We start from the raw sequence: 23,257 nt of genomic DNA, 5'->3' as shown, positions 1-23,257 counted from the left end.
ACTAAAGCACAGATCTCTCCAGCAAGTGATTTAACTACCAGAGTTCTCTTACAATTACAATTTTTTTTCCCTGAGATTTTCTGGGCACGCAAAGCTCTTTGCTGCAGGCGCTTTAACCCCATAAAACGAATGTAATGCAAACGTTGCCACCAATTAGGGCAGAACAGATTTTCGGTCACGTTTCACCTTGGTGCTAATTTCTTTGTGACAAGAGTGTTAAGAAAAACAAATGTATAAGTCGGCTGTCAGACTAATTTTCGTGACTCCACGCCGTTTTGGAGCCCAACTTGACCCCTTGGCGTGAATATCCCCTCCCTTGTTCTCTCCTGTAAATGTATCCATAGTATGTACTGTGGGCTCGTGCCCCGCCCCCGCTCGCTGCTCCTTCGCGGCAGCGTCAGGTTTGCTCCCGGGGCTGCCAGTCTGGCCTTCGGCCCCGCCCCCAGCGGCTTCTGTCTGCAGGAGGAGCAAAGGCAGGTCAATGACTCTGGCAGACAGCGGCGGCGGCGGCTCGGCAGAGCTGACGGTGCAGCCGAGGGAGCCGGGCGGGAGGAGAGACGCCCGTGCAGGCGGCGGAGCGGCTGTGGATCCTGCACCTCGCGCTGCATGCATCTGCAGGAGGACGGGCACTGCAACCACTGCAGCAGGACGTGGGTCCCAGGACTGCGCCCCGCACCGGCAGTCGGGAAGGGAAAAGTTGGCGCAAGGCGATATTCTGACAGTCTGAAGGGATCGGGCAGGGTGAGTGTGAATGAAGCTCGCAACGAATCACTCTGTAGTCAGTCAGTGCTTTAACTCGTGCTCTGGGGACGGAGAGTTGAGAAACTGGACGTTTTATTTTTACAAGAAACAGGTACGATCGTGTTCACCATCGCTGTCGGTGCATACGGCGTCCCTCTTGTGGTGTGTGACCTGTGTGTCTGTGTGCCATACACACCTCGTCAGGGGACGTAAGCGCTATAAAAATGCAATCTAATACAATACAATACATGTCGTCTAGTCAAGCCCGAGTGTTCACTCAGTCCCGGACGTTTTCTGTTAATATTCGCAGTGGTGTGGTTCCCACTATAAGCGCAGGACTGCCAGAGACATCCCTAAAACCCACAGCTGTGAGAAGTACACGCTTAGTTTACACCTGTTACTGAGCAACTTCCAGTCTGTGTGCACGCGCGGCCAGCTGTAGTGAGCAGTGAGTGGTAGCGCGCGTGTGCCCCGGTGCTGTGGGGTCGCTGGTGCAGTGCCTCCCTTGCCCCTGTGCCTCTGGTGCTGTGGGGTCGCTGGTGCAGTGCCTGTGCATCTGGTGCTGTGGGGTCCCTGGCTGCTGTGCCTGTGCTTCTGGTGCTGTGGGGTCCCTGGCTGCTGTGCCTGTGCCTCTGGTGCTGTGGGGTCCCTGGCTGCTGTGCCTGTGCCGCTGTGGGGTCCCTGGCTGCTGTGCCTGTGCCTCCGGTGCTGTGGGGTCCCTGGTGCAGTGCCTCCCTGGCTGCTGTGCTTCCCTGGCCGCCCATCTTGTGCTTCTGGTGCTGTGGGGTCCCCGGTGCAGTGCCTCCCTGGCCCCTGTGTCTCTGGTGATGTGGGGTCCCTGGTGCTGTGCCTCCCTGGCCGCAGTGCCTCTGGTGCTGTGGGGTCCCTGGTGCAGTGCCTCCCAGGCCGCTGTGCCTCCGGTGCTGTGGGGTTCCTGGTGCAGTGCCTCCTTGGCCGCAGTGCCTCTGGTGCTGTGGGGTCCCTGGTGCAGTGCCTCCCTGGCCGCTGTGCTGTGGGGTCCCTGGTGCAGTGCCTCACTGGCCGTCGTGCCTGTGGTGCTGTGGGGTCCCTCGTGCAGTGTCCACTGAGTGGTCACGCGCCTGTGCCTCCTAGTGCTCTGGGGTCCTTCGTGCAGTGCCTCCCTGGCCGCAGTGACTCTGGTGCTGTGGGGTCCCTGGTGCAGTGCCTCCCAGGCCGCTGTGCCTGTGGTGCTGTGGGGTTCCTGGTGCAGTGCCTCCCTGGCCGCTGTGCCTCTGGTGCTGTGGGGTCCCTCGTGCAGTGCCCAGTGAGTGGCCGCGCGCCTTGCCTCTGGTGCTGCGGGGTGCCTGTGTGTCCGGTTGGAGGTGGGGCTATGGAATGTCATTTGGGAAGCCCAGTCTTGAACTTCCCCTCAGGCGGGGGGAGGGGCTCGGTTATTGCCCAGAGGTGATGGTGCGTCTGAGCCGCTGTCTGGGGCAGACCCTGCCGAGAACTGCCCATGAACTTTACGAGCTTTCGCTCCAGCGCCGTGCAGCGCACAGCTCCTTACGAGCCCATCTGTTAAAACACTGGAGGCGGGTAAAAACACACCAGGAGAGGGTGGAGGGCGCAGCTGCCTGGAGACATGCGAGCTCTCACGGTATTGCCAGGGTTTGCTTGCACACATGCAGAGGGCCGTGTGGGCTGCCAGATGTCGTGAATTGAACCTGCGCAGCGGCCTCTGCCAGGCATGGTGTGCCACGTACTGTGAATGTGCAGCGGCCTCTGCCTTGCACCTAGGACAGGGGCACTGGACTTTAGCGGCAGGGGAGCGCCCAATTATTCGGCATGGATGACTAAATTGTGTTGCGAGAAAAGCCAAATTATGCGGCATGATACGGCAGATATTTTGGTAGTATTGCGTCATTGTTTTGTAATTTGTAAACATAGTTATACTGTCTGGACCAAGATTTCACTCAATTTGTACCATTTTAACAACCAAATACAGAAATAAATGAAAGGAAACTGATTTAAGCTTTGTGAATGGCCTTCCTCTGCGCACGAATACGTCGCCAAAGTGTTAGTAACTTTTGAGCCATAAGAGCCAGAAACACATTTTTTCCGTTAAAATCTGCAGATTATGCAACAGATGGTGGATTATGTGGCAAATTCATAATTATGCGAACAAAGCCGTAGATTCTCATAATTCCATTGGTCCTGATCTAGGGGCATAACTGTCAATAGAATAGCATGTTCAGTGGTACTGGGTCAAAGGGACTCACTTCACCTAAATTAGTGGCTGTGTTTCTTTTCTTTACTACAAAACCAGGATGGTGTGGGTGAGAGTAATTTCCTTGCTTTCATTACAGGCCCCTAGGCATAGGATGTTACTGTAGGCATGGTATGCCACATATTGTAAACTGGACCTCTACTGCAGCCTTTGTGAGGCATGATGTGCTACACTGTCAGTGGCGTCTCTAGAAGCGATTGGTGACTTTCAGGTGGAGCACATTAGGCCACTGCTAGAACTGGTGGGGACACCTACAAAGGATATATATATATATATATATATATATATATATATATATAAGGTATGTGGTGCTCTCAAATCGAAATGCTCAGCAACAGCAGCAGCAATCGCCGTCGATCCAAACAAGCAGCGAGACCCAAAGAAAGTGCAAATAGTCTTTTTATTAAGTGCTAGCCCAGCATATATAATATGTTTAAATCTGAATTTTTATGTGTGTATGTATAAGTATGTGTGTGTATATATATATATATATATATATATATATATATATATATATATATTCTATAATATGAGGGATATTTTAAACGTCCCTGCTTTACAATAAGTGGTTGGTCAAATTGATGTGTGTGGCAAGGTGCAGTGTCTGTTTTGCCTCATGGCACATTCAGCAGCTGGGCTCGTGTGGCACAAGGGGGGGCCAGGACAAATATAGCTGTGGCACCGGCACCATTTGCCAATCTCTTCTCCACCTCCACCCCCCCCCCCCCCCCGACGCCACTCCTTGTCGATGCTGTGTAAACTAGACCTGTGCCAACGCTTCTGACAGGCAAGGTGTGTCCCATGTGCCGTGAATGGGGTCTGTGCAGCAGGTCCCCGTGAACTTGTTGGTTCAAGGGTGAAAAGCCACATCTTGGCTTTGAAGAACGCTTAGACGGGAATGATAAGGATAAATGTCCTAACAGGTTTTTAACAATGATTTATGGGCCAATAAAGTCAGACACATACTCAGCACACAGAAAGGAGGTTCAAGATCCCCCATGACGACAGGACCATACAGTCCCTGCTTGCAGTAGGGTAATGCTGACACATAACATGCTCCCGAGTGTGCGTGCCGTTCATGGCAGCGTTCATTGCATGGAAGTTGTCCTCTGATTGGTCAGCTGCATGTCTACATCCGTATTTGTATTCACTGTGGAATGAATCCTCCTCTAATGGAAGTGCTGTCCAAAGCATCAAGTGGGACAGAGGCATCTTTACAGTTTGGATGGTTAGCTAGAGCTAAATGAGTGGCACATGGTGGTTAGAGTGTGAGACACACGTGCAGTTGTAACCAAAGCGAAGTGGGCCATTTTTCCAAAACGCACACAATTCACAAAATAGTTTCCTAGATCAGTTTGTCAGGGTGTGTGTTGACCACAGAGTAGAGTAGGGCAGGCGGTTCATTGGCTGATGTTGATCACCCTGGCAGTCTGGGTGTAGCAAGGAGTGGCCTGTGTCCAGAATGAGAATCATGGAGGGATGGCGCCATAATTGGCACTGAATGCCAGGCCGGGTGTTTACACTTTGGTTGCTGTTGGCGAGGAGGATGATTGTGGAATGGTTGTATAGTGCAAACATGGCATTATCGATGCTCTTCTGTAGAAGAAGAATGCACATGAGGAAAGTGCCTTGATTAGAGCTGTCGCAATAGCGCAGCTATGTCAAGATCAAAGTATTATTCAGGGATGTAGCCATTTGGAACAGGGTGTGCTGGCAATATTTTCTAATACTGAGCAGCTGGAACATATTAGTGAAATATTAGGAAGGATTCTAGCAACAGAGTAAAGTTGTACTCTAGGTCCCTGACTTGTAGAGAGGGAGTTAAGGTGTTTGCAAAAAAAGATGTTGGAGGGTGGTGGTAGCTGCCAAGGCAGGAAAATGACGGTTTACTGCCTTGGTGGAGTTCACCATTAGTGAACGGAGAACATCTAGGGCCCGATAGTATGTTTGGCGGACCTCCATCACAGGCTGTCAGTGGCGGTCTGCCCGACAGCCAGGATAGCAGTCCAACTGCTACGTTATGATGCGGTCGGTCAGAGCGCAGCAGTCGGAGGGACCGACCAACGCCTCCGACAGGCTCAAGGAGCCAACTGGGGCTTTGGTCCGACCGTAATCCCTACAATGGGGGCAGTGTCTTCGGAGGCACCACCAAGGGGGGATTACGTTGTCCCTTTCCCTCTGCCTTTACATGGCGGTCTGACCGCCATCATAATAAGGCCTCTAGTGTTGTTTGGCTGTCAATGGAGAGTTTGCTTCGGAGAAGGAGTATAAGGGAAGGAAACAAAATAAGAATTGGCAAAGCCAAAAATTCTCGACATTGGTACCTATTGGCTTTGCCAATGTTAGCTATGCTGTGCTGCATTGGGAAAAAGGAGAACAAAAGCCTTTGGCGAGACAGGCTGCATCATTTTGTACATTCATTGACCACACATGCCAACAAAATGATGCATGTGTTTTTTTTCTTTTTTTATCCAATATGAGATGAATCGGTAAAGAAACATATAAAGTAACGCCATAATGTATTTGTTCATTTAAAAGTATGGGGGAAGCAACATGGACGGTGGGGGAGTGAGGGACGCAACACGGAGGGCGCGCAACACGGAGGGCGCAGGTGGGTCAAGCAACATGGAGGGCACAAGTGGGGGGAATTCGACAAGGATATCGCGGATGGGGGAAAGCAACATGGAATGTGGTAAAAGAAGCAACACAGAGGGCAGGGCAGAAGTATGCAACACTGGTGAGAGAGAAATGTGTCGGGTGGAGGATACACATACATGGGTAAACACATCATGGAGGGGCAGGGGAGAAGAGTGAGCTACACAAAGCATGGGTGAGGCGAAAAGAGAAGTACACGCGGGAGAAAGCTGGAAAGCACACACACTCTCATTTAGTGCTTAACCAAAAAGAAAAAAGAAGTTCTTTATCCCATTAGCTGTGGCCTGTGTGACGGGACATGGGTAATGGGGATAATCATTAAGCCAACCAATTAAATGCAGTAAGTGGCCTCTAAGCCCACTCTTAGCTGACAAAGGGTCTTTTAGCAAATGGACAACTTGTGCTGTCCGGTACGCACGACCTAAAAAAAGGGGTGAATGTATCGGTGTTTAGATGGTTATCAGATGCAAAATGAGATTGTTGCAAAGGCTGGAAAAACGGGAGCGGTACCAGGGCTGAATTTTGGTTTGAACCAAATTGAAGGGCTAGCCTAGAGCGAGGAGTGCCATGAAACTGAGAAAAAGCTTTAGGGATCTGACAGGCCAGGCCAGCCTCTCTAGTGCCTTGTCTGTAACCCCTTGGGAGGCAAGGCGCCGAGAGGGTGGAGGTGCCTGTCTCCATTGAACGCAATGGAAAGATTAAGAATATTGGTGAATAAGAGGAGATTGTGGCGAGTTGAGGTGCGAAACTTTGCTATTGTGTTAAGATTAGCAGGTTTGAAAGATTACCATTTTTGAGCTAACATATTTAACACTCATGGATCTCGAGCCTTAGAGCTGAAAGGGGACTAGGAGTGTTTTGGGGGGGCGACCATTAGCTGCTTTTCCAGCAGGTTGATTGTAGATTTGATGCGCTTGGGTTACAATCCAGAGATGAATGAATGCATGAAATGGACGGTGCATAAAGCCTGGTGCCTGAGGATAGGGTGAGTGGTTTAGCCATTTGAGTGAAGAGGGGTGCACAGGTGGAAAGGACATATCCGAATATAAGGAACAGGTTTATGGAAGAGGTCAGAGTGATTGAGTTTTAGGAAGATTTTTACAACGTACAGTAGCAACCCATCCCCCAGCGGGAACCTGGGTACACCTATATATACTAAACACGTGGTTCACCTGGGACTCAGTTAAAGCACGATATCTTTTGACAGTTGAATCAATACTGAAAACAATACATGTGGATAAGATGCAAATCATCTGGCTGTAAACGCTCATAAAACAGAAATGTGTATGAACCACACAAACTGGGTTACTTTACACCAAGTATATTACTTTTTTGGCACAGATTGTAGGAGCAAGGAGATCCCCCCCAAGCATCTGCAGTGGGGTCGAGCTCTCTAAGGCGAGCCAGAGCACACCTTTAATACCCTAAGACAGATGCTGCTACAGTGGGTCACTTGTCTGTACGAATTCACTACAGAATAAACTGGTGTTGGGATGTTTTCATGCGAGTGAGAGCAGACAGCCATGTCAAGATGAAAGTATTCATCAACAGTAATACAAAGTGTCTAGTGAAAAGGCAACATTTAAAAAACCTCACCTTGCCTCAGAGGTGCATGAGCAAGAAGACATGGCATTTACAGGTTACTACTTCCAACAGTTATATAGGGTAGTTCATTTAAGCTGACAGATGTCTGTTTCCCTTTTCACTTTGAAGTAATTAATGCCTTTAAAGGTTTGGTGGCAGCCACTCATTAAAGCATCACAACCGACAGAATGAAATTAAATGATTTACAATTGCTAAGAGGGAGTTGACTTTCTACGAATACTGATGAGATGATGTCATGGTTATTGCTTTACTTGACTGATAAGGAACCGTATGCTGTTCTCTTACACTGAACCCTTGAAGTCGAGGGAAACGCTCATTATGCTGCTATTGGGCCTCAGTTTCTTCATTTCTGGTTTTCCCGTCAGACGCTCAAGGGATCAGATTCCTCCTCTGGGGGTTCAGAGTCCACGCTAAGGATAGTCTGGATCTCAGTGGACTTGAACAAGGGCATTCATAGAGTGAGTGTCTCAACTCTGGAGCTTTCCCTTGTCCTACCATCAACTCTGCCTCGCCATGTCCGTACTGGAGTGGGAGTGCCACCAGGAACAATGGGCAAGGTACATGTAAGTGTGATGGGTTTTCCCAGTGGTGTGCTCTACTGGGAGTGAGGAGACGGTGTAGTTGGGTCATTCGGCCACCCACATATCCTTTCCGAGCAATCGCAGTGTTGCCTTATATGTATGATGAATCCTGCGCCCTTTGAAATGGCCTAAGTGGCTTTAGGTCATATGTGGGTGTGGCTTCTTTGTACCATGTCTCCTTAGCGCTGACAAAGATCGTCTCTGCTTCTGGGATTTTTGAATCCATTGTCGCTGTGCCACTTGTCTGGTATTTCCTAGGCAAGTGCCTACTCTCTGAGTCTGTGTATCCATTGTACCTGTTGGTCCCTGTCCCCTTTTTTTCCCTGGCACACAGTCTCAGTCACTGGAATTGCATTTCACTGTCCCCGACTCTTTTTCCATAGTTTCCCGTGAGGTAGGGATGCAGAGATGGGTGGAACTAGACAGGCAGAAGTTCAGCTGTGCACAGGGTAGGATTGGCCTCTAGGGCAATCAGGCAGTGCCCTATAGGCTGGGTGCTCAGATCAGTGCGTAGGCCGTTTTTAGGTCTCGCCTGGCGTTGCAGCGCTCATGCGCTGCTCGCTCTGCTAGGCATATTGTAGTAGGGTATGTTTTAGAAGTGGAGTGGAAGCCCCGCCCATCTTTTTCATTGGCTGGCGTCATCGTCCATGGTAAATGCTAGCTTCCGATTGAAAATGAGGCTTCTTAGTCCCTCCTTGTTACCGCCCTGTCTCAGTTTGGGACTGCCCATCAGGACTGGATCTTTTACTTGCGGCATTAAACTCTCTCCTTCAATTTAGTCGGTAAGCACTTTTTTTTTTCCTTAGTGCAATGGCGACCACTTGTTTTCTTATTCCTTGTTGTACAGCAGCAAGGCTTAAAGTTTTTTATTTTTAAAGCACTATGACTTGGTCAATGATGGCGCATTGAAGCTTAAATATAATGAAAAACGAAATAAAGTTAGAAAAAAACGGTATGCCATGTATAGTGATGTGCGCGTTTCAGCGCTTTTTAAAATTACGATCCGGAGATGACCTCGCTAGTGCGCTCGTAGTCCCGCCCCCCCCCCCTTTCCCATCAAGGCAGGCATGTCCACGGTCTCCAGTTATTAACGAGCGCACACAACGGTCGCCAACTAACACAGGTCACCGCAGCATGCCGGGCGATAAGAGCTACTTTCTGGGAAAGGCTGATGGAGAGTGGGGGTTGGGACCATTCTGTGCGCCTGCTCTTTCTCTGCCTTCAATTGACTTCTTCCTGTTACTGACTGAACACCGCTGCTCCGTGGCCATAACGACTTTGCTTTGTAACTGACTGGTCTGCGATGAAATACCATTGACTGATGTGAGAGTGACATGCTACCGTGTGACTGAGGTCATGCGAGTGCTCCGTGAGTGACTTTGTTTTGACTGACTGCGGATTGACTGCTAGCTCAGTGGCTGACTGCACACAGCCGCTTCTCCTGCATGCTTGTGATTGGTTTGTGATTGTCTGCACATGAATGCACTGTCCCCACACACATGCAACAGCTCCGACACTGCGTGCACACAAATGCTCTGTAACTGTGTATGGGCGGGTTATGATGACCGCACACAACCAAGGTCAATTTGGAAACCACACACACTGAGCTTCGTAATATGTATCTTCCTGCACTCAAGTTCTCTGTAACAGCTGCTCACAGCTACTTTGCAAGACTCCTCACAGCTCACTGTCATGAGGATTTCACTTTAAGCGCCTGAGTACCTCTCTGTGCTTACCTGCACACCGCTGGTTTGTGAATAAGTCTTAGTTGCTGCCGTGTGCCTTTGCTACAGTGCTTTGTGTATTGTTTTGCTGCGAGCAGTTCTATAACAGCAGCACCGGTGAGAGGGGCACAAACATCTCCATGGAAAAAAATCAAAATATACTACAAGACATCGAGACACTTAGTGCTAACGAAAGAGGTGAAGCCGGGCTGAGGGATGCTTCTTTACCACAGTTTAGGACAGAGCCCAGTTCTATCGGGTCTGTGGGTCCTAGGGGTGTGTACTCCCTCCCAACATTTGTAAGGGCAAAGTAGAACCAAAGAACATGCAGGGGCGATTAGTGAGTAATCTTAGCCGATATAAAAGCAAATAGGAGGCACTTCCTACACAGTTGCTGCACAAGACATCGTGTACAAACAAGACTATTCAACGGCTCCCCAGGATGTAACTATTAACAAACACTACTTTCTTTAATTTGGGTCGTGTTATTTTACTGACCAAACGTGATGGCTGCCCACACAACACTGCTCTGGACTGCGTTCCTCGTGACTGTCTGCATGTACACAATATTGCTCTTGGGCATGCAAAGTGACAGTCCAGCAAGGACCAAGCTGTGAATTTCAGCTCTGTCACTTTGTGATATGTTGCCTCTGCAAAGCTATTTGATGCCAACCTTGTAAGTAAGCGACTGGCAGGGCAAGCATGAAAGAGTGGGCATTGTTGGCTAATTCAAGAGAGGCTGGTAGCATACCAGATTTATCAGAATATCAACAAAAGATACATTTACAAACAATAAATTAATTAGAGCTCATTTACATAGTAAGTAGTTTCCCTAGAAATCGGGCATGGATCTCACTCTCCGGCATCTGCATTGTCTAACCCCTTGCCTTCCCCTGCCATTCCCTCCCGGTAGATGTTCAGAAGCTTATGTTCAGCTCCCTCAAAGTCCATGTCCAGTAGTTCAAAGAGGGAGAGGCAGGTCAGAAGCAGTGCCATTGCAGGCACCAGGCGTTCCCGGTGGTCCAGAAGGGCAGGGACAAGTTATGGACTGGCAGGAGCTGTTTTTAGGTCGAGCCTGGGCTGTGCATGCGCTGCTTTGCTCTGCGAGGCATGCTGTATTGAGGTATGGCATAGGATCTCCATCCATTTCCCGCCCATCTTTTCAATTGGCACATGTTACAGTCCTTTCAAAATCGTTGCTTTTCATTCGTGAGTAGGCTTAGTAGTCCCTCCATGGTACAGCCTTGTCTGCATTTGTAACCTTCCATAACGACTGGACTTTTTACTTGTGGTGTTACACAGTCTGCTTGATCTAGTCGCTGAGCACTATTTACTCTAATAATCTTCTCTATTCTACCCATGACGTCGCAGCATGCCACCACATTTTATATTGTTATTAGTCACGTATTTTTAAACTTCCAACATGGTCTGCTTTAACTATAGAGGCCGCAGCGCTTATTCAATTCATTTACGGCGTGGTCTGCTTTCACTTTAGCAGCGCACTTATTTATTTCATTTAGACTGCTCGCCACTTTCACTTTAGCTGCCGTGCTTATTTATTTATTTATTTAACTTGCCGCGCAACAGCTTTCACTTTAGCGGCCTCACTACAAAAGCCTTATTTATTTACGCGTTTTCACTTTAATGTTGGCCGCACCCCTTTAGACGCTGCTCCCTGTAACCTGAATATGGCTAGCAGCGTCTAAAGAAAGGGGTGCGACCATCATTAAAGTGGTCTCGCATTTTGCAAGAGTTTGAGCTAATGGCATTAGAAATTACAATGCCTTTTATATGTGTTGCTTTGAAAAACACATACTTAAAAGGCATTATCATTTTCAATGCCAATAGCTTAAAAGCTCGCAATTGCGAGACCTATTGCATTGAAAATGCTTGTTTTAGCGGTTTGTGGGGCTGTTTTATGGTCAGGTGGGATGGTTTTTACAGTTTTTTCCCCCTTGATATTACCACAAATATTGCCTACAGCAAACACAAAGGCATCCATTCTCCCATTCATTGCAAAATACCCCTACAGCTTGAAGCTCTTTACAACTTAAAAATTGTCTTTTTTTGCAAATGTGGGCCACTTTTTTAGCTATCCGATTCACTAACGGGGGCCAACTTTATTCTGGGTGCCCGGACCTATTTTTGTCCCAGTCCAAACCTGGCTATGCTGATGAGTGCTTCTAGCCAGTGAAAGATGAAGGAGGCTAGAGCAGGGCGTGCTTAGTAAATATTACAGTAACAGAAAAAAAAACAGATTTCTTTTTTGCTCCTCTTACGTAGTCTCCCTTGAGGGGTTTCTGCAGTGGCTATTGAGTAACTGTACAGTATTAACATCACTGTATCTATAACCAGCTGTGAAATGCTACCTTTACGTCTTCTCAGCTTCCTCATTAAATCCCAATGAGGTTAATTTCACGCAACGCAGCGTAGTTTATCACACACAGCATGTGTCTGTGACTTTAAATATGTGTTTTGTTCATTAAAATCCAGGGTATGTTTTTTAATATGTTGCTATATTTGATTTTGCCTCAGACTAGAACAAAAAAAGTAACAAAATAGCGGGAGGCAAGACAAACGAAAAGCACTTGCTTCCTTCTGCAAGCAATGGCATGCTGAAAAAGTGACTTTTACTACTCATGATTTAGCTCTTGCGTCAGAAACAAACTGTTCAACACTCTTCAGTTATAGGTGAAACAGTCCCTCCTATGTTAGTAACCCTTCCTGGCAAAACAATAGCATCTGGGACCGATGTTTCCTTTCCACAGATGTGTTGCCATATTGAAGACCGCCCTAATGCAGAAAGGAATGCATGAGACAGCAGCTAGCCTAGTCACAGTGGAAGTACGCAACAACACACTGTCCCCATTACGTGTCAAAAACAGGCTGTGTTGAGTTGTCAGTGCTTGCTGTTTTTAAAGGGACATTTGTAGGTCTTGCCTTAGACAGCACGCAGGCGTTGTCACTTGTGAGAAGTACTGTATAAAAGGGGCTTGAAGCCCACTCATTGCTTTCCATTTGTTGGCATCATTGCTACTCTTATTTACTGCCTCCTAATTGGCCAGCTTGTGTCGGCTTCACTTCCTCTTCTTTCATGTGAAGCATGGACCAAGTATTGATTACTTCATCTTAATTATTGTCATTCCGCTGCTCACACTTTTATTGAGATACTATCATTATTTCTTCTTCCACTGTTGACATTGCTGTGTTGCTTTTTCCTTCCCACACTTTTGTTTTGTATGCTTTGGCTGTGTCATAGTGCTTTTTTCTAACATTTATCCATGCTGGACAGCAGCTGTGCTGCTCTACAACATTCTTAAATGACATTGGCAAATCCAGTAGCTCCTGCATGGGCTGGAGCTATTGCCTTTGCCAATGTTTGTTGTTTTGAGGGGTTATCTTTACCAACAGCTTTGTTCTTAACTATATTTTGTGAATAAGTGGAACACCCACAACCAACACGCCCTTCCTTCATTGTGGCCTCTGCTTCAGGGATGCTAACTTGAAGGCTTCTGGTAGGACCACCTTGCTTGCACCCACGTGTGCCACATATGGCGCTGCCATTGCTACTACAACCAACTCTGTTTGCCACGTTCCGCTCTTATCCAAAAACCTGCTGCATTTGTTCCTGAGGGCTGTGTCATCACACACAGTATTCTTTTATATTGCTCTAGAACAGAAATACTGTAAGGGTGGCATTAAATGCATAACATAAGAATTTATTGGTGGAAGGCAAAAGTCACTGGGCGTAAGATTAAATGTTGGACATTAGAGTCCAGAGAACATCGCTCCTATTCTCTGCACAGGTGACATTTGCCACAGGTGCCTGGGGATGGGGGGTGTGAGTGATTGGGAGGGGGTCTGTTTGGAGGAAGTTTGGAGGAAGTCATGTTTACGGGCTATTTGGGTGTCGTTGCTCTTTTGGTAGGGCAAGAATGTTCTTTTGGGAGAGTCAGGAGAAATAATATCCTACATCTGGAGCAGGGATATGGGGGTTCTGGGGCAGTGTTTACTGTTTGACCGAAGGATGCACCCATTGGTGTAAATGAAGGTGTTTAGGACAGTGTTGAATAGTGAGATGCTTTGGAAGTGCTTAAACAAAACAATTGGGACTTTGAATAAGGGCCCATGATAAACTGCCAGCAGGCCTGCGTGATGCCATAAAAATGGAAATGGATTTGGAAGGGTGGCAAACTTCAGAACTAACCTTTTTTCCCTGAGCCCTCCACTCCACCTCCCAAATACATACAGTGCTTAATCGAATCCAGTTTCAGTGCCCTGAAATATCCTTCCTCTTCTATAATACAACCACCAAGTAAGTGTTAATACAAGTGCAGTATCCGAGGAAAAAGGCTTAGTACAAATACGTAAAGCTAGTCTTGAAAGTACCCTTTTTACTATGGTTGGGCCTAGGGTTATATTCTTCTGCCCTATGCAAAGGGTCTACTGGGGCAGGGATCCAGGATACCCACCCAAGACCCACTAATTGAGTAAGATGCACACAATCCACCATCCAATATTCAGATGGCAAAGGTACAGGGGCAGGAGCCTTATAGTCCAAACCTTGGGGCTATGGAATACTCTTAATCTTACCCAAAGGCAGAACCAGGCCACATGTTCTTAGAAAACTAAATCACAAACTGTCCAACCCTGGAACAGTTGCACTGATAATTGGTACAACAGGATACAGCAACTGTGGAACGCAAATCTGCAGGGAAGATCTCTTCTTCCCTTGGGCCATTTGAAATGAGGATCAGCCATTTAGCTGGCTCTTGAATGTTGCACATGTGGAAAAGAAAGATCACATTGTTGGCAGAAACCACTCTATGTGAGAAGTTAAAAATCATTGACTGCATTGTGAAGATTTCCAAAACTGGGAAAGAACAGAAATCCTAATCCAAAAGATTGAGCTGTGCAGAGTAACCCTTTTTGCAATTCCTGAAGAGACTCTGTCTGATTGGTGTAGAGCATTGTTCGATTATCATTCTGATAATCCATGCACCGCTTCACAGATTTGCACTAAGGAACTTTACTTGTGTGCAAAAGTGTACTACTGAAGAAGTGTCTTCTCCACTGTGTTTAGTGTGCCTCCTTGGAGGAATGCAACTGGTGAGTTATGTCTTTTAACTAGGAAGGTACCCTTTTTTGGGTCACATAAATTTACTGAGAAAGGTATCTTGCTTTTTCTGTGCAACGCTACTCCATTTATAACTTTGGGTTGATAGCAATTGGTATTCTGCACTTCCTGTTGGGTACTGCAGATCTTTTCAAGGAGCAGCAATTTGCAAGATCCTGCTTTCTCCTTCAACCTACGGTTCAATACCCTCAAATCAGACAGTCTTGGAGGTTATCCTCTCCCTGACACATGTCTTCTGATTCGGCACTTATTATGTCTGTTAACCTACTAACCCACGGACTATTGGCCTGGACAAAGCTATTCTTGGCTTGGTTAGGTGACCTCGGGAGCGAGCAAGCTTTATGCAGCTCACTTGTTTCCATGACCACCATCTGCCTTTGCTTTACAAGCTCCAAGCTCGTACTTTGGATGAGGAACAATAATCCGGTTGAAGAGCCTTGATTTCCTTCCACATAAAGTGATACCATCAGTTCTTTAGATTACAAAACCAAAACAAACTAAATACAGAGACCTTCAAAGGTACAGCATCAGTTAGTATCCCTTTTGTTGGGCACAGTTTATAAATATCCAAAAAGTTGCACTGGAAAGCAGGTCTTAACTTGCTGTTTTATTCAACGTATTTTTGTTTAATATTTTAAGCACAACTGAAAATTAGTTACTGAAGCGATTGGTCGTTTTAATTGACCACGAGGCGGGTGTTGGGCTGAGAATGTGTGAGAAGACCACTATTTTTCCGGTCACATAAATTTACTGAGAAAGGTATCTTGCTTTTTCTGTGCAACGCTACTCCATTTATAACTTTGGGTTGATAGCAATTGGTAATCTGCACGTCCTGTTGGGTACTGCAGATCTATGTTTTGTTACTGTGAAGTCATTCTGGACATTGATATAAAACCTTCACCTAACTGAATTAAATAAAATGTTGCCTTTATGGAAGGTGGGGCAAAGGAAAGTCGAGGGAAACGGGTGGGTGGTGCAAGTGGAGTAGCAAGCCTTACATGTTCAAGGAGACACAGAATCATTAATGTTCTTGGTATGGGAGTTCTAAAGTGATTATTTCAACATTGCAGTTTACTTGCATCTTACACCCAAACTACTGCGCAGTGCTTATGGCTCACCTGGTTAAGAAAGGCAGTTTGACAATTCTAGACACTCGTTGGTGTTCTCCTTTTTATGCCTCTGCTTGTAACTGTTAAAATAGCAGTAGTTGGTGTTTTGTATAGTGTGGGTAGGCCCCTCAGTACGTTGTATACGAAGTATTCATTGCTGGTTTGTATGCACTAGGGGGCTTTATTGTGTAGTCTCCACACATCTCTGAACTGGATGTTTCCAGCATGCCTTAGTAGAAGATTCACACATCACCCCCTCTGACAGAATAGAGCTTGCCAGATTACCAATCACTGTTCAACTACCCCTTTTATTGGGTTGCTGCCATTCAAGGTAAGAGTGTACCAGGCTTTGCTAGAGAGCTATTGGCAGCCTTTTCAGACCCAACTCTCAAGCAGAGCCAAAGTGCACCCACTCGCACCTCAAAAGAAGCAAATGCGCAAGTGGGCCACTAAATCCATCCAGCATGCTTGCTCGTAGTTGCCCCTAACCTTTTTTCTAAGCCAGGACTGACAGACCCTCAGCTGTTCCTTTCAGACCCAAAGTTAATCTTAAGATATCCCAACCTGTCTCTCAAGCAGTGCCTCGGCTCCCACTTCTAGTTTGCACTGCTGCACCTTCTGCCAGTCTTCGACGATCAAAAGTCCTGAATTGGAAACCTAAGTTGGCTCATAGATCCTCATCTGCCCTCCGTCACTTTCATTGCTGCAGTGAAGATTCAAGGGGGTTGCCATTTTATACCGAGCCCACAGGTGCAGAATACAGTGCAGTGTGCCTCAGATCTACCTCTTAAAGGTTTTTGTGCAGCATCTCACAATCTGAGGACGAAAACAACGAGGAACTACCGGTGGTAGACGTTGTTCCCTAAAAACTGACATGGAGTCTGTTAAAAACATTTACTAATCTAATCCGTAAAGCAAACAAAGTCAGTAAGATGCTGAACTGCTAGGAACAGGTATATTCAATATAGATACAACTGATGCATGTTCATTTTTAAAAGACACATGTTGTAATGATGACCTAGTGAGACGCCAATGACACCCACGCCTGTTGCTGTAAACAAGTCCACAGTAGAAATAAACAAGCATTTACAATGCAACGGTCTCGCCTTTGCCAAAGTTAGAGCTATTGGCATTGTAAATGACAACATTTTTATTTGTGTTGGTTTTGAAAGCAGATAAATAAATGGCATTGTCATTTACAATGTCAATAGCTTAATCTCTCGCAAATGCGAGACCTATTGCATTTGCACACACACACACACACAGAGCCACACACACAGAGCCACACACACAGAGCCACACACACAGAGCCACACACACACACACACAGAGCCACACACACACACACAGAGCCACACACACACACAGAGCCACACACACACACAGAGCCACACACACACACACAGCCACACGCACACACAGAGCCACACACAGAGCCACACACAGAGCCACACACAGAGCCACACACAGAGCCACACACAGAGCCACACACAGAGCCACACACAGAGCCACACACAGAGCCACACACACAGAGCCACACACAGAGCCACACACAGAGCCACACACACAGAGCCACACACACAGAGCCACACACACAGAGCCACACACACAGCGCCACACACACAGCGCCACACACACAGCGCCACACACACAGAGCCACACACACAGAGCCACACACACAGAGCCACACACACAGAGCCACACACACAGAGCCACACACACAGAGCCACACACACAGAGCCACACACACAGAGCCACACACACAGAGCCACACACACAGAGCCACACACACAGAGCCACACACACAGAGCCACACACACACACACTGAGCCACACACACACACACTGAGCCACACACACACACACCGAGCCACACACACACACACAGAGCCACACACACACACAGCCACACACAGAGCCACACACACACACACAGAGCCACACACACACACAGAGCCACACACACACACAGAGCCACACACACACACAGAGCCACACACACACAGAGCCACACACAGAGCCACACACACACACACAGCCACACACACACACAGCCACACACACACACAGCCACACACACACACAGCCACACACACACACACAGCCACACACACACACACAGCCACACACACACACACACAGCCACACACACACACAGCCACACACACAGCCACACACAGCCACACACACAGCCACACACACACACACACAGCCACACACACAGCCACACAGCCACACACACACAGCCACACACACACAGCCACACACACACAGCCACACACACACACAGACACACACACAGACACACACACACACACACAGAGCCACACACACACACAGAGCCACACACACAGAGCCACACACACACACACACACACACACACACAGAGCCCCACACACACACACATAGAGCCCCCCACACACACACATAGAGCCCCACACACATAGAGCCCCACACACACACACACATAGAGCCCCACACACACACATAGAGCCCCACACACACACATAGAGCCCTACACACACACATAGAGCCCTACACACACACAGGGACACACAAACACACACACACACACACACACACACAGAGCCACACACAGGGAACAAAGGCCAGACAAAACGTTCACAAACAGGGAACAGGGGGGGGGCAGAAAAGCACCCACAACGGGGGAACAGGGGGGGGGGCAGAAAAGCAAGCACAACGAGGGAACGGGGGGGGGGCAGAAAAGCAAGCACAACGAGGGAACGGGGGGCAGAAAAGCACGCACAATGAGGGAACAGGGGGGGCAGAAAAGCATGCACAATGAGGGAACGGGGGGCAGAAAAGCATGCACAATGAGGGAACGGGGGGTCAGAAAAGCAAGCACAACGAGGGAACAGGGGGGCAGAAAAGCACGCACAACGAGGGAAGAGGGGGGGCAGAAAATCAAGCACAACGAGGAAACCGGGGGGGGCAGAAAAGCAAGCAGAACGAGGGAACAGGGGGGAAGAAAAGCACTCACAATGAGGGAACGGGGGCAGAAATGCAAGCACAACGAGGGAACGGGGGCAGAAAAGCACGCACAACGAGGGAACAGGGGGGCAGATCTCTGCTCTCCTGTGTGTAGCGTGTGCGGATGTGCAAAGGAGCTCTCGCTGAGAACGTTCTTTCAACTTATTCTTTCTGTGATTCAATGACAGGGTGAATGAAGCACGCTGAAGATCTGCTGAGAACTCCCTGGAGCCCATCTATGATGCACATGCGTAAAAGACGAGAGCAGCTGCAGCTCTGTCTGTGAACTGCAGTGGCTCCACTCCACTGGCAGCTTCGCTCCCAGAGTTCTGAGGGGTGACGGAGGACAGCGGCTGCAGATGTCTGGTGATATTCCCGTGCTAGACACTGTGCCATGGGCAAAAGAATGGTGCGAACTGCAACCTCTAGATCACATCGCATACCGTATGGGGCGGTAATGGGGGCGGGCGAAGGGGACAGTCCGCAACTCTCCTGAAATCTCACCTTAAACCTCTAGATCACATCGCATACCGTATGGAGCGGGCGAAGGGGACAGTCCGCAACTCTCCTGAAATCTCACCTTAAACCTCTAGATCACATCGCATACCGTATGGGGCGGGAATGGGGGCAGGCGAAGGGGACAGTCCGCAACTCTCCGGAAATCTCACCTTAACCACCATCTGGACCCTGTAAATGCTCCACGAGTAAAACAAGGGGCAGTTTACAATCTTCCGTGTTCTCACCCAGAACCTTTGCCACGCCCTCTGTGCTGCTTGGGCAAAGGTTCCTTATCTTCTTTATGGGGCGAAACAGATGGCCCCATAAAGAAGATAAGGAGCAGTAAGCCCCGTCCTTTTCAGACTGGGGGGCGTGTTTTTCTTTAGAGAAAGAAACGAAAAAAACACGCCCCTCAATCCGAAAAGGACGGGCTTACAGCGAGACAATGATGTCACAGAGACCTCTTCTCCAATGGCTGACCGCCGTTTAGGAGGCCAGCCAATGGAGAAGAGGGGCGGGGTTTACCCTCGCTACTCTGAGACATGAAGTCTCGAAGCGAGACTGCGCATGCGCGCAGCCTACGCTAGTCTCGACCTAAAAAACATAGTCTGATCTGAAAGTGATGTGAGAACTGCGGCTGTTTAGGAAATCTGTGGATTCAGTGGTAGACTCAAACCGGGCTTTTCTTTGGACTCGAGAATTGCAGTGTTAGGTCTTAAAGGATGCTAGGTTCAAGGGTTTACAATTGATCACAGACAGATGTTCTCGTTGTACAAGAGGTTGGATTCGTATTAGTTGTGCTGTTCTCCATTCAGAGCACAGCAAAATACATAAAAAATGTAAATAAGGCCCCGAGACGAGTGTCCAGCTGCCTGATCCTTTCTCAGAAGCTATGTGCAATCCTCACACATTTCATTTACCTGTATGTGCAGTGGTTGTACCCACAACTGAACCATTACATGTCTTACTGAGTCGAGTAAATGCCATGTGTTTGTGCTGCAGGTGGGTGCAGTTGCTTCTGACTCCTATTTAGAGCGCTCTTCTTTGAGGGTAAAGCTGCTAATGTTTTAACCTCTGCTGATGCACTCTGTTCCACAAGAGTCCCCACTCCCAGCTTCCATGATGTTGTAGCCCAAGAAGTTGCTTTATTATAGTTTTTTCTTTTTAGGACTCCTGGACAACAGACAAAATGTAGCCTAACCATTTACCAAACATACCCTTACAAAAATGCAAACCTGTCTGAACATATGATAGCGGATCTCTCCCTCAGACACACGCACTTCATTGTGCTAGGTGACTTTAATCTCCATGTTGAAAACTCCTTATGCACACAAGCTACCCATTTGTTAGAGACCTTGCAGGGCTTGAACTTGATTCAACTAGTTCAGGGCCCTACCCACATAGCGGGCCATACCCTTGATTTGATATTTACAAATCATCCTGGGATTATAATTCATCCCTCACTTCCCCTCACATGGTCAGATCATTACCTCCTCCCGTTTGATCTAACTCTACCTCTAGTACCTAGCTCCTCAGCACTTGGCAGGGAGTGTGGGAGAAAATGGCATAAAGCAACATGTGCTGCCTTGGACTCCATCTTTTCCTATCAGTTAGAATCTTCATCGATTGACCTTAATAAAGAAGTGGCTAAATTTAATTCCTCCCTTCTGCTTGCCATTGATGCTATTGCCCGATTACAACCTATTGCCTCCGCTAGATCTCGGCCATCTGCACCTTGGTTCTCCCCGGCTTTACGCGAGGAAAAGAGCCGTTGTAAAAAGTTGGAACGCAAATGGCGGCTAACATATGATTCTGAGTCAAAAATTATTTATAAGACAGCTAAAAAAAAATTCAAAATTAAAACGGTCCACTATGAGGGATTTCTTTGCCCAACAAATCAAGAATGCAGATAACTCAGCTAAAACCCTCTTCAATATCGTAAAGGATTTTGTTAATCCCCCAGCCATGGTGGCTCAGAGTACACCCAGTCCGGTCTTATGTAATGGCCTCTCTGATTACTTTCAGGAAAAAATTACTAAAATATCTTCTTCATTTACTCCTGTTAGGGCTTCCCCCACTCCTAATGACCTTGACTTACAGAAAGGGTCATTTACTTCCTTCAAAGAGCTTACTACTGAGACTGCTTCTAGATTGTTTGCCCAGTGCAAATCTGGGTCTCCTCTAGATCCCGTCCCTGCTAAGGTGATGGGCAATCTTGCTCCTTCACTGATTAGCCCACTCCTTACTATTTGGAACACCTCGTTACGCATTGGCCAATTCCCGACTGCTTGGAAACAGGTCATGCTAGTCCCAATTATGAAGAAAGCGGACGCTGACCCTTCGCAATTTAGTAATTATCGTCCGATTTCTCTCCTTCCTAAACCAGCTAAAATCCTGGAAAAGGCTGTCCAGAAACAATTGGCAGAATACTTAGAAGCTAATCAACTTCTGCATGATTCGCAGTCTGGTTTTAGAGCTGGTTTTAGCACCGAGACCGCTCTTCTTGAGGTGTCGGAGACGATCCGTGAGTGTGTGGATAGGGGCGAGGAGTCCATGTTGGTCCTCCTCCACCTATCCGCCGCTTTCGACACGATATCTCATGAGATATTGTTGGATCGTCTGGGGCCAGATTGGAATTGGAGGCTCTGTATTGACCTGGATCAGATCCTTTCTTAAAGGCCGGACTCAGAAGGTCTTTCTCCGACCTTTTGAATCAGAAGGTAAACCCCTACTTTGTGGTGTGCCACAGGGCTCTGCCCTGAGCCCTCTGTTTTTTAACGTTTATCTTGCACCATTGGCGAAAGTGGTGGAATCCTGGGGGGTCAGAGTGATCTCCTATGCTGATGATACTCAGCTTGTGTTTTCATTTAGAGATCACTCTGACATTAATTTCATTAATTTTCGCCATTGTCTCAGCAATATCTGCTCCTGGATGACCGTTAATTATCTTAAGCTTAACACGGATAAGACGGAGGTCTTATTTTTTAATCAGAAAACCCCTCTGCCTACCATTTAGTGGTGGCCGACTGAGCTTGATCCTCTCCCAGTCCAAACAGTCCGAAATTTGGGCTTTCAATTTGACAATGCACTTTCCTGCAAATCGCAAATTAATAAGGTCACGGCAGCTTGTTTCGACAAACTGCGCATGATTACCTCCCGCTGGATTCCCGCAGAACCATCATACATGCCCTGATCACCTCACACTTAGATTACGCCAACAGTCTCTATGTAGGCGCCCCCTTGTACCAAATTGAACGCCTGCAGATTGTACAAAATGCGGCGGCTAGACTGATTGGCAATATTCCCTATCGCCACTCGGTCGCAATATTCCCTATCGCCACTCGGTCGCATCTTATCTAAGGAAGCTACATTGGCTTCCTATTGCCCGTCGCATCCAGTTCAAGGCTCTGATTTTTGCCTTTAGGGCCCTCAACGGGCTGGGCCCGGGATATCTAAGAAATAGGCTTAAATTGTCCCAGTCTATCAGATCTCTGGGGTCGAACAATTTGCGCCTTCTGGTTACCCCAAGCTTTCGCCGATCCAGAATGGGTGGCAGAGCATTTGGCGTAATGACTGCTAAGCTTTGGAACAGCCTCCCATTGGATCTTAGGTTTATCTCCTCTGAATCAGTGTTCCGTAGTAAATTGAAAACCTGGCTGTTCACTAGCCTCTAAGTGCCTCCCTTATATCTCTAGCCTGCAGTCTGCAGCGCCGGGACACCCCCGTCAGGGGTAGCCGCGCGCTTTACAAGCTTCAAAATAAATAAATAAATAATAAATGAATGAATGAATAAACTATTTGATATGTAATAAAAACTGTGACACGCGAGTTAACTTTACCCTGGTGAGACGTGTTGGCTTTGCCAATGATTGTTTAAATAGTGGGCTCCACACATGCAGTACATTTCTTACTACCCTTCATATTAGTTTCAAATATTGCACTATCCTCAACATACTCTCTCTTGTAG

General features: G+C 47.6%; 1 protein-coding gene across 1 annotated transcript in view; it reads left to right on the top strand.

Annotated features, from left to right (window-relative positions):
- The first annotated feature begins 478 nt into the window (after nucleotides 1-478).
- Nucleotides 479-23,257, top strand: part of MARCHF3 (membrane associated ring-CH-type finger 3) — a 325,525-nt gene continuing 302,746 nt past the window's right edge. The window contains exon 1 of the mRNA XM_078675599.1: nucleotides 479-741. The gene's annotated coding sequence lies outside the window, so the exon portion shown is untranslated. The remainder of the gene's footprint in view (nucleotides 742-23,257) is intronic.

Source organism: Lissotriton helveticus, chromosome 2_1 (assembly GCF_964261635.1).
Source record: "Lissotriton helveticus chromosome 2_1, aLisHel1.1, whole genome shotgun sequence".
Lineage (NCBI taxonomy): Eukaryota > Metazoa > Chordata > Amphibia > Caudata > Salamandridae > Lissotriton > Lissotriton helveticus.
This window is presented reverse-complemented; position numbering and strand designations above follow the sequence as displayed.